Genomic DNA, 7786 nt, shown 5'->3' with positions numbered 1-7786 from the left:
CTACCTCCCAGTTCGCATGGGACGAAAATTAACCAATTACATATATAAAGATATATGACTAATATGATATATGAAATTTTAGCATTATTAAGACATATTTCTCTTTTAACATGTCTAGTCATGATGGGGGATGGATGGCCGAATTGTTAGCACGTGCGCGCTGTATCATAAGGGCTGTCATTGAGTCAACTCGCGTTGTTTCGATTCCTAGGTTGTACGTGACAGGGAGTAGGGTCGCCTGTCCAACAAATCAAGTAGGTTTTCTAGTCATGATAGTTGAGGTCAACCAGAACCCCACCCACCCCGGCCCATGAAAACAAATAATAGCCCGATCTTCAAGAGACGCTTCAAATCCATGAACATTCAACAAGGATGATGTGTAACTAATTCAAACTGCCAATGGGTCTTTAATGTGCACCACAGCGTATAAACGAGTTCTCGGTTTTTCATCCCATCCGAGCTACCAGGCCGAATCATAGAAACAAAACATACTGTTAGTCTCAAAATAATCCCCATAACGTGTCGAGTAGACGTTAAATTCCATTTCGTAGACACCAAAAAGTGTTTAGAGTTTATCGCTATCGAGTCTAACAAATGGTTTATCATCTATGCAAAGGTCGTGAGTTCGATCCCTTACTATAACATCAAGAAATACGATCTATTATATATTTTGCTGAGTAATAAGTTGTATTTAAAAGTGTATAGTCGAGTTTTACTGGTGACTAATCCTATGTTATGTAAATATTCGCCTTGAATACATCACGCTACAAGGTCTATCTATATTCATACACCACGCTATCTATTTTACAACAGGTAGGATACTGTCGCTGGAGTTTGTGTATTTTCTAATCTATTTTACAATAAGTAAGATACGGTCACTGGAGTTTGGATAAGGTAAGATATTTGATTATACGGGAGAAAAATTGTGTTTAATATCCACTTGACATAGATTCGGTCAATTTGGGACTAATCTATAATTGAATTTCATTTCAGTAATTCACTTGGGGTCTTTATAATCAGTTAAAGAAAATAAGAGAACCCGGAGAAAGTACTCGATGTTCGACAGGCGAAACTACTTCTTGTTACGTACGCCAAGAAACAATCACAGACTTTATGATCTAAAGCAGTTAATTATTGTGCAGGGTTACATGAATTTATGGGACCACAGTTCATCGTGGTTTTTGGTAGCAGCGTTTCCCTTTGTTCCCCATTCCACTCCTGCACCTTGTCTATGGTGCAGAGCGGCAGGTCTTACTAATTAAAACACCGCATACTACATATTGTTGGAGGTGTTCTCAATGGTGGTACAACCCAGAAGCGGTTTTATAAATAGAGTAAGCATACCATACACCGTATATGACACCCGTTGTAACGTGTGTCAAGTTTAGATTATTTGACACCCGTTATATGACATCCCTTCTAACGTGTATCTAGTTTAGATTATATGACACCAGTTGTAACGTGTATATAGTTCTGACCATATGGCACCCGTTATATAACACCAGCCCTTGTAACGTGTATCTAGTTTAGATTATATGACACCAGCCCTTGTAACGTGTATCTAGTTTATATTATATGACACCCGTTATTACGTGTATCTAGTGTAGATTATGAAACTTCTATGATACCTTATTTCATTACTGCAGATCTACACAATGAATAGAGCTATATCGTTGGTTGTGTGCCTCGTGTTAATGACGTCACTTAGTAACGGATCAAAGTGCAGGTAACTAATTTAAAAGTTCTCGATATTCGAGACGAAATGTTTTGGACGTGTTTTGCAGACTGCTATTGATCTTTGATCAAATGAAATGAAGAATTAGAAGAAACCTTATTGGTCATAATACTATTGGTCATTAATCAGAAAAATAAAATATAGTCTCGAACAAAAGTCTAATCTCATAAAGCCCGATAGGCTACTCTTATTGGTTGTGTCCCGGATGGCTGAATGGTTAGCACGGGAGCGCTGTATCATAAGACCTGTCATTGGGTCAACTGGCGTGGTTTTGAATCCCCGGTTGTACGTGACAAGGAGTAAGGTCGCCTGTCCAACCTCGTGGGTTTTCTCTCTCCGGGTCTTCCGGTTTCTTCCCACTGCTAAAGACCCCTACGCAAGCGAATAATTGAAATAAAATTAAACCATATGATAGTCCCAAAATGGCCTAGTTGTGTCGAGTGGACATTAAACCCTATTTCTCTCACTCCTTACAATCAAAATCGTATTGTGTATTTATACGTATAATGGCCCAGCACAGTTCCCGTACAAACACTTTGAATAGCCTGTACAGATATATTTGTATTTTGACAGCTCGAGGTCGTTTGGTGGAACCTATCTGGACGTCAATGCTCTTTTAGATAATTTGGATGCCAATAATGATGGTAAAATCAGCCTGACTGAAGATAGAAACCATATTGAGTTAGGCGATACATCAAGTAAGAGTAATTCATATTATCATATGACCCCCAGTTTCTAATTAACGGCGACAAATAGCCCATTGTCTGTAAAATACACAATAAATAACATATAGTTATACTCAAATTAATGGAATTAAAAATATTGATATTCAGTTGGATAAAATAAAGATTCACAAAACAGGTACAAAGCTTATAATTAAATAATTTTTAAAAAAAGCTCCGACCAATAAAATATGTCTTTCTTAATTACAGTCAAGCAGTCTAGTTGATAAGAACTTCCCTTTTTTCTGAGTTGTCCGTTTTGTCGACAATATAGTTGGGTACCTTTGCTTAGCGTTTAAGAAGCCATTGGAAGGTCTCCTGTCATTTAAGTTGATACATCTTGCCCTGGGTTGCAAGTACCACATTCAATTTAAGACGGACACTATCGAAAAAGGATAGCAAATAATAAAATCAAAAAGTTGTGCCACAAATGAAGGTGGGTATAATTGTGACACAGTTGATTTCGGTACCTAATTAATTTGGTGCATGATTAAAAGGAATATTTTTTTTTAAATATTAATCGAATTGTTGTATAATTTTTTGATAATAAAGTTTAATTATTTTAAATGTATATGCGCCGTTTTTTTTTATAGAGAATGATTGTTGGTATGTTTTAACAAGTTAGGTAATTGGGGTGTAAAGTAAGAATGTGTCTGGATTGTGATGCAAGTTGTGATTGGATGTTTGAGTCACTTAAAGTTTCTTGGTGGACGAATTGAAAAAGTTTGTCCGAGACATATGAGATGAGATGAGTTACAGTTACAGCATGACTGTTACTTTACATAGATCAGAGAGATTTTAAAACGATCAGACATGGCTGTTTTTCATTATCTACAGTAACACCAATTGGAAGATTTGTGTTCGGGGTTTAAATAGCTTTAAAAAAAACTACACAATTTGAAGAATTAATCAGAATACTAGCCAGGTGGATTGATAAAATTAAAAGGACAGTGTGTTACATGCCAAAATGAACTGTAACTTTAAATCGTTGAATTTTTTTGTGAAAACCTCTAAAATGTTATATGTAAATTGATCATATAATATACATTTTGGAATAAATTAATTAGTTGTGTTTTTATTGGAAATTGGGAAAAGAAGCACATATTAAGCTAAAGAACCTGAGGTCACTTTGGATATTTAAGATGTCAGTTGTGGTGGTTAAATTATTGAATGTGTTTTTTTTTTCAAATTTTAGATGATGGTAAAATATCGAGAGCTGAATTCGTGAACAGAATGGTCAATGTTTACTGTTATCAGAAGATGCTGGCCAGTTATGCGTTCGATATGATAGACAGGAATCAAGATGGTTTCCTCACGGGCACTGATGTACTAGTATCCAATTTTGGTGGTAAGACAGCACCTCTCTCTAAACAGCCCAACCCACCCCCCTAACGCCCACACATTTTACTAACCCCCTCTAGAGGCCAAGAAAACTTCTAGATCCATTTCTATAGAGATCTGCTACATATAGTCTGTCAGACCACACACAATAAAATCTTAGTAAACTCTATTTTGATATAGAAATCATTAACCGATATCATGTTCATCTAATGAACCCCGTACCTACCCACCGTTTTATCGTCAGAGATACGTAAGTCTACTACAGAAGGTTAATGTGAAGTTACGGTAAATATATTTATAAACCTTACGTAATAAATATCCAACAATTGCCACGGCGGTTATGGACATATTAAATTCACTTTACTTTCGATTGATTTCACACGCAGAAATTCACACATGGAACACGGTGTATATAGCATATGGCTTCACAGTATCTAACCAATTTATTGAGAAGCTCTAATTATACGAAGTAATTTAACTTCCATTGTTTCTATTTACAGCAACTGGAGAGATGGATCGTTCTGTTATGGCCATGCGTTTACAAGCTTTGGATACACGTGCAAGAAAAGCAGATATGAAATATAAGGTATGGCGAGGTTACAGAATATAATTTCTCTGTTACCTGTACAGTTTATACAATTAACAATAAATGTACTTTTGTATTAAAAATATAACATAAAACATATACCAGTACCACCCACCCTACAAGACTATCATGTATAGTACCACTCATCTTACAGGACTATCAGATATAGTATCATCAAACCTACAGGACTATCAGATATAATACCACTCATCCTACAGGACTATCATATACAGTACCACTCATCCTACATGACTATCATATATAATACCATCCACCCTACAGAACTATCAGATATAGTACCACTCATCCTACACGACTATCATGTATAGTACCACTCATCCTACAGGACTATCAGATATAGTATCACCAAACCTACAGGACTATCATATATAATACCACCCATCCTACAGGACTATCAGATATAGTATCATCAAACCTACAGGACTATCAGATATAATACCACTCATCCTACAGGACTATCATGTATAGTATCATCAAACCTACAGGACTATCAGATATAATACAACCCATCCTACAGGACTATCATGTATAGTATCATCAAACCTACAGGATTATCATGTATAATACCACTCATCCTACAGGACTATCATGTATAGTATCATCAAACCTACAGGACTATCATGTATAATATAACCCATCCTATGGGACTATCATCTATAGTACCACCCAACCTACGGGACTATCAGATATAGTATCATCAAACCTACAGTACTATCATGTATAATACAACCCATCCTATGGGACTATCATCTATAGTACCACCCAACCTACAGGACTATCATGTATAGTATCATCAAACCTACAGGTTGCACAATGGCGAACTTTTATTTGAATTCCAACTGTCAAGGGTTTTTTTTATGTGCACGATAATGTTTTATTCCTATTTAAAAAGAGAGTCCAATGTAAAGTTGACTAGGAGACGTATTAAAGTAACCAGTTTTCACAAGAACCCAGTGTTACAGAAAGAATAATGTAGTACCACCCATCCTACAGGACTATTAGATATAGTACCATCAGATATAGTACCACCCATCATACAGGACTATCAGATTTATAGTACCATCAGCACATGAAATGAAATGGGCTTTTACGTCCTACTGTTCTGCTCTCACTGGACTAATGGAGACGGGCATACACCATATAGTGTGTTTTGGGGGATATGTTGCCCGGGCAGTGGCACCATGACACACTCTTATTTCAAATTGCAGCTGTCAAGGGATCATTTATGTACAGGTCAATGTTGAAACGAGAATCCAGTGTAATTAGGAAATTAGGAAATGTGTACAAAAAGCAGTTGTCCGAGCCAAGTGTTAGAGAAAGAATAAGTATTATTGTTTGTTAATTTACGCTTTATTCTTCTATATTATTAATACGTCCATTTCCAATTTTCTTTTGCTCTTTTTCAGACATTATTTGCATTGGTAAAACAGACATATGACGGAGCAGGACGTTGGTAACTACCCGGTCAATATTTTATCATTTAAAATGACAAATAAATTAATTTGAAAACATACGCCCTTATTTTATTTTTGAGTATATAGTCAACATCGCCGTCCACCAGCCCGACCGCCGAAATGTCATCTAAACACTCTTCATTAGCCCAGTATAGGAGCAGAACAGTAGGACGTTAAACCCCATTTCATTTATAATACATTAAATCCCCTTCTTTCTGTTACCATACTCATGAAACAAACACACCAGCTATGATCACCTCAATTAATCAAATTTATTTCTACTTGGTCGATAAGAAAATTGTATAAATATGTCCCCATCCACGATCCGTGAACCAATCGAGAAATATATTTTGATGCTTTCAATAATGGGAGTTATTGCCCTTCAATCGATAAATTACTGTTTCTATTAGTAACACGACCACATTCTCCTAAGTAAATGTACGGTGCTAAGACCACCTAAAGATAAGTTTTAAATGTTTTAAATGTTGGTTTAGTTTTTATATTTTACGCTGCCATTTTATTACTTTAAATCTTCCTAGTGCAAATACGGAAAATTTTACCTTTTGACCTCCGGGGTCACCAAGACTAAAGGTGAATTTAGCGAGTTTACATTTTTATTGAAAGAGTGATTACTTTTGATCATTTTCAGCATATTTCCTTTGACCTTCGACCCCGAATATCTCAAAAACTCCCCAACGGCGGACTGATTACCATCCGGCATACGCACAAATTTTCTATAGCAAAGTTGGGTTTGGTTTTGTGCCCATTTGATGGACCCCCATGCCAGCTGCTCTGAGCCTCAGGTCTATCCGTATTCATTTCAACCTTTAGCATTAGACCAGCCTGACGTCAAACTCAATTTCACTTCAGTTCAACCGTCTGGTGTTCACATATCAGAAATGAAATGGGGTTTAACCTCCTACTGTTCTGCTCCAACTGGGCTAATGAAGACTGGCATACAGTGTGCTATGGGGGAAACTCTTAAATCGAATTCCAACTATCAGGGGATCTTTTACGTGCACACCAATGTGTACACGGGACCCGGTTTTTGATCCCATCCGAACGACTAGACAGCTGTCCTTGTCAGGCCCTCGGTCCTGCATCATTGACAAGGTGGAACCACGCCGGGAAATCTGGACGAACTTTCTCGGCAAATGTAGGGATCGAACACCCGATCTTCAGGATAGCGAGCCAGCGTCGTACCCACTTAGCCACCGTGACCCCTGTTAACATATCAATATAGGATGGTCAGATCAGCACCGACTCAGTCAGTAAGACGATGGCTTGATAACCTGAAGGTCCCAGGAAAGTTCATCCGGATTTCAGGCGTGGTTTCACCTTTTCAGTGATGCAGGACGAATGACCTGGCATACGAAATCGTATAGTCCTGTGGATGAAGCGAAAACCTTATGCCCAGTGTCAAATTGATGTGCACGTAAAAGAATTCTATATTAGAGTCGTAGTGTCACTGTACTGGAAAATTGCCCTCATAGCACACCGTCTTTATTATCGCAGTCGGTGCTTCAGACTAGGACGTTAAACCCCATTTCATTAGTAGTATGTCAGTAGTTTACGAGTTTATATTTTTAACTAAACCAAATACATTTCTACAAAAATAGTCGGAATCAACTTTTAAGATTTAATAGGTCAAGACTATTGATGAAAATCCCGCCATTTTACAATTATCCGCTTGCGCGTAGGGGTCTTTAGCAGTGAGAGGGAACTGGAGAACCCGGTGAAAACCCACGATGTTGGACAGGCGACCCTGCTCGTTGTGACTCAGTGACAGACCTTATGATACAGCGCGCACGTGCTAACCATTCGCCCATCCACCGTCTCACCCCCCCCCCCCACACCAACTGTTGATGAAACTCCCGCCATTTTACATGTGGGAAGCAGTATAAAACAAAATCATTTGTCATAAAAC

At 37.6% G+C, this 7786-nt stretch overlaps 1 long non-coding RNA gene across 2 annotated transcripts; it reads left to right on the top strand.

The window, feature by feature from the left end:
* Window positions 1–776: 776 nt before the first annotated feature.
* LOC126816054 (uncharacterized) lies at window positions 777–5916 on the top strand. Of its 2 annotated transcripts, XR_007678198.2 has the most exons (6): window positions 777–894; window positions 1647–1726; window positions 2309–2433; window positions 3653–3805; window positions 4299–4384; window positions 5812–5916. It is a non-coding gene; the product is annotated as an uncharacterized LOC126816054 (long non-coding RNA). The 2 variants fall into 2 exon arrangements; XR_008787686.1 differs by lacking the exon at window positions 1647–1726 and having other exon boundaries at window positions 812–894.
* The last annotated feature ends 1870 nt before the right edge of the window (window positions 5917–7786 follow it).

This window comes from Patella vulgata, chromosome 3 (assembly GCF_932274485.2).
Source record: "Patella vulgata chromosome 3, xgPatVulg1.2, whole genome shotgun sequence".
NCBI classification, from domain to species: domain Eukaryota; kingdom Metazoa; phylum Mollusca; class Gastropoda; family Patellidae; genus Patella; species Patella vulgata.
Note: the sequence above shows the minus strand (reverse complement) of the source record. Positions and strands in the feature narration are given on the sequence as shown.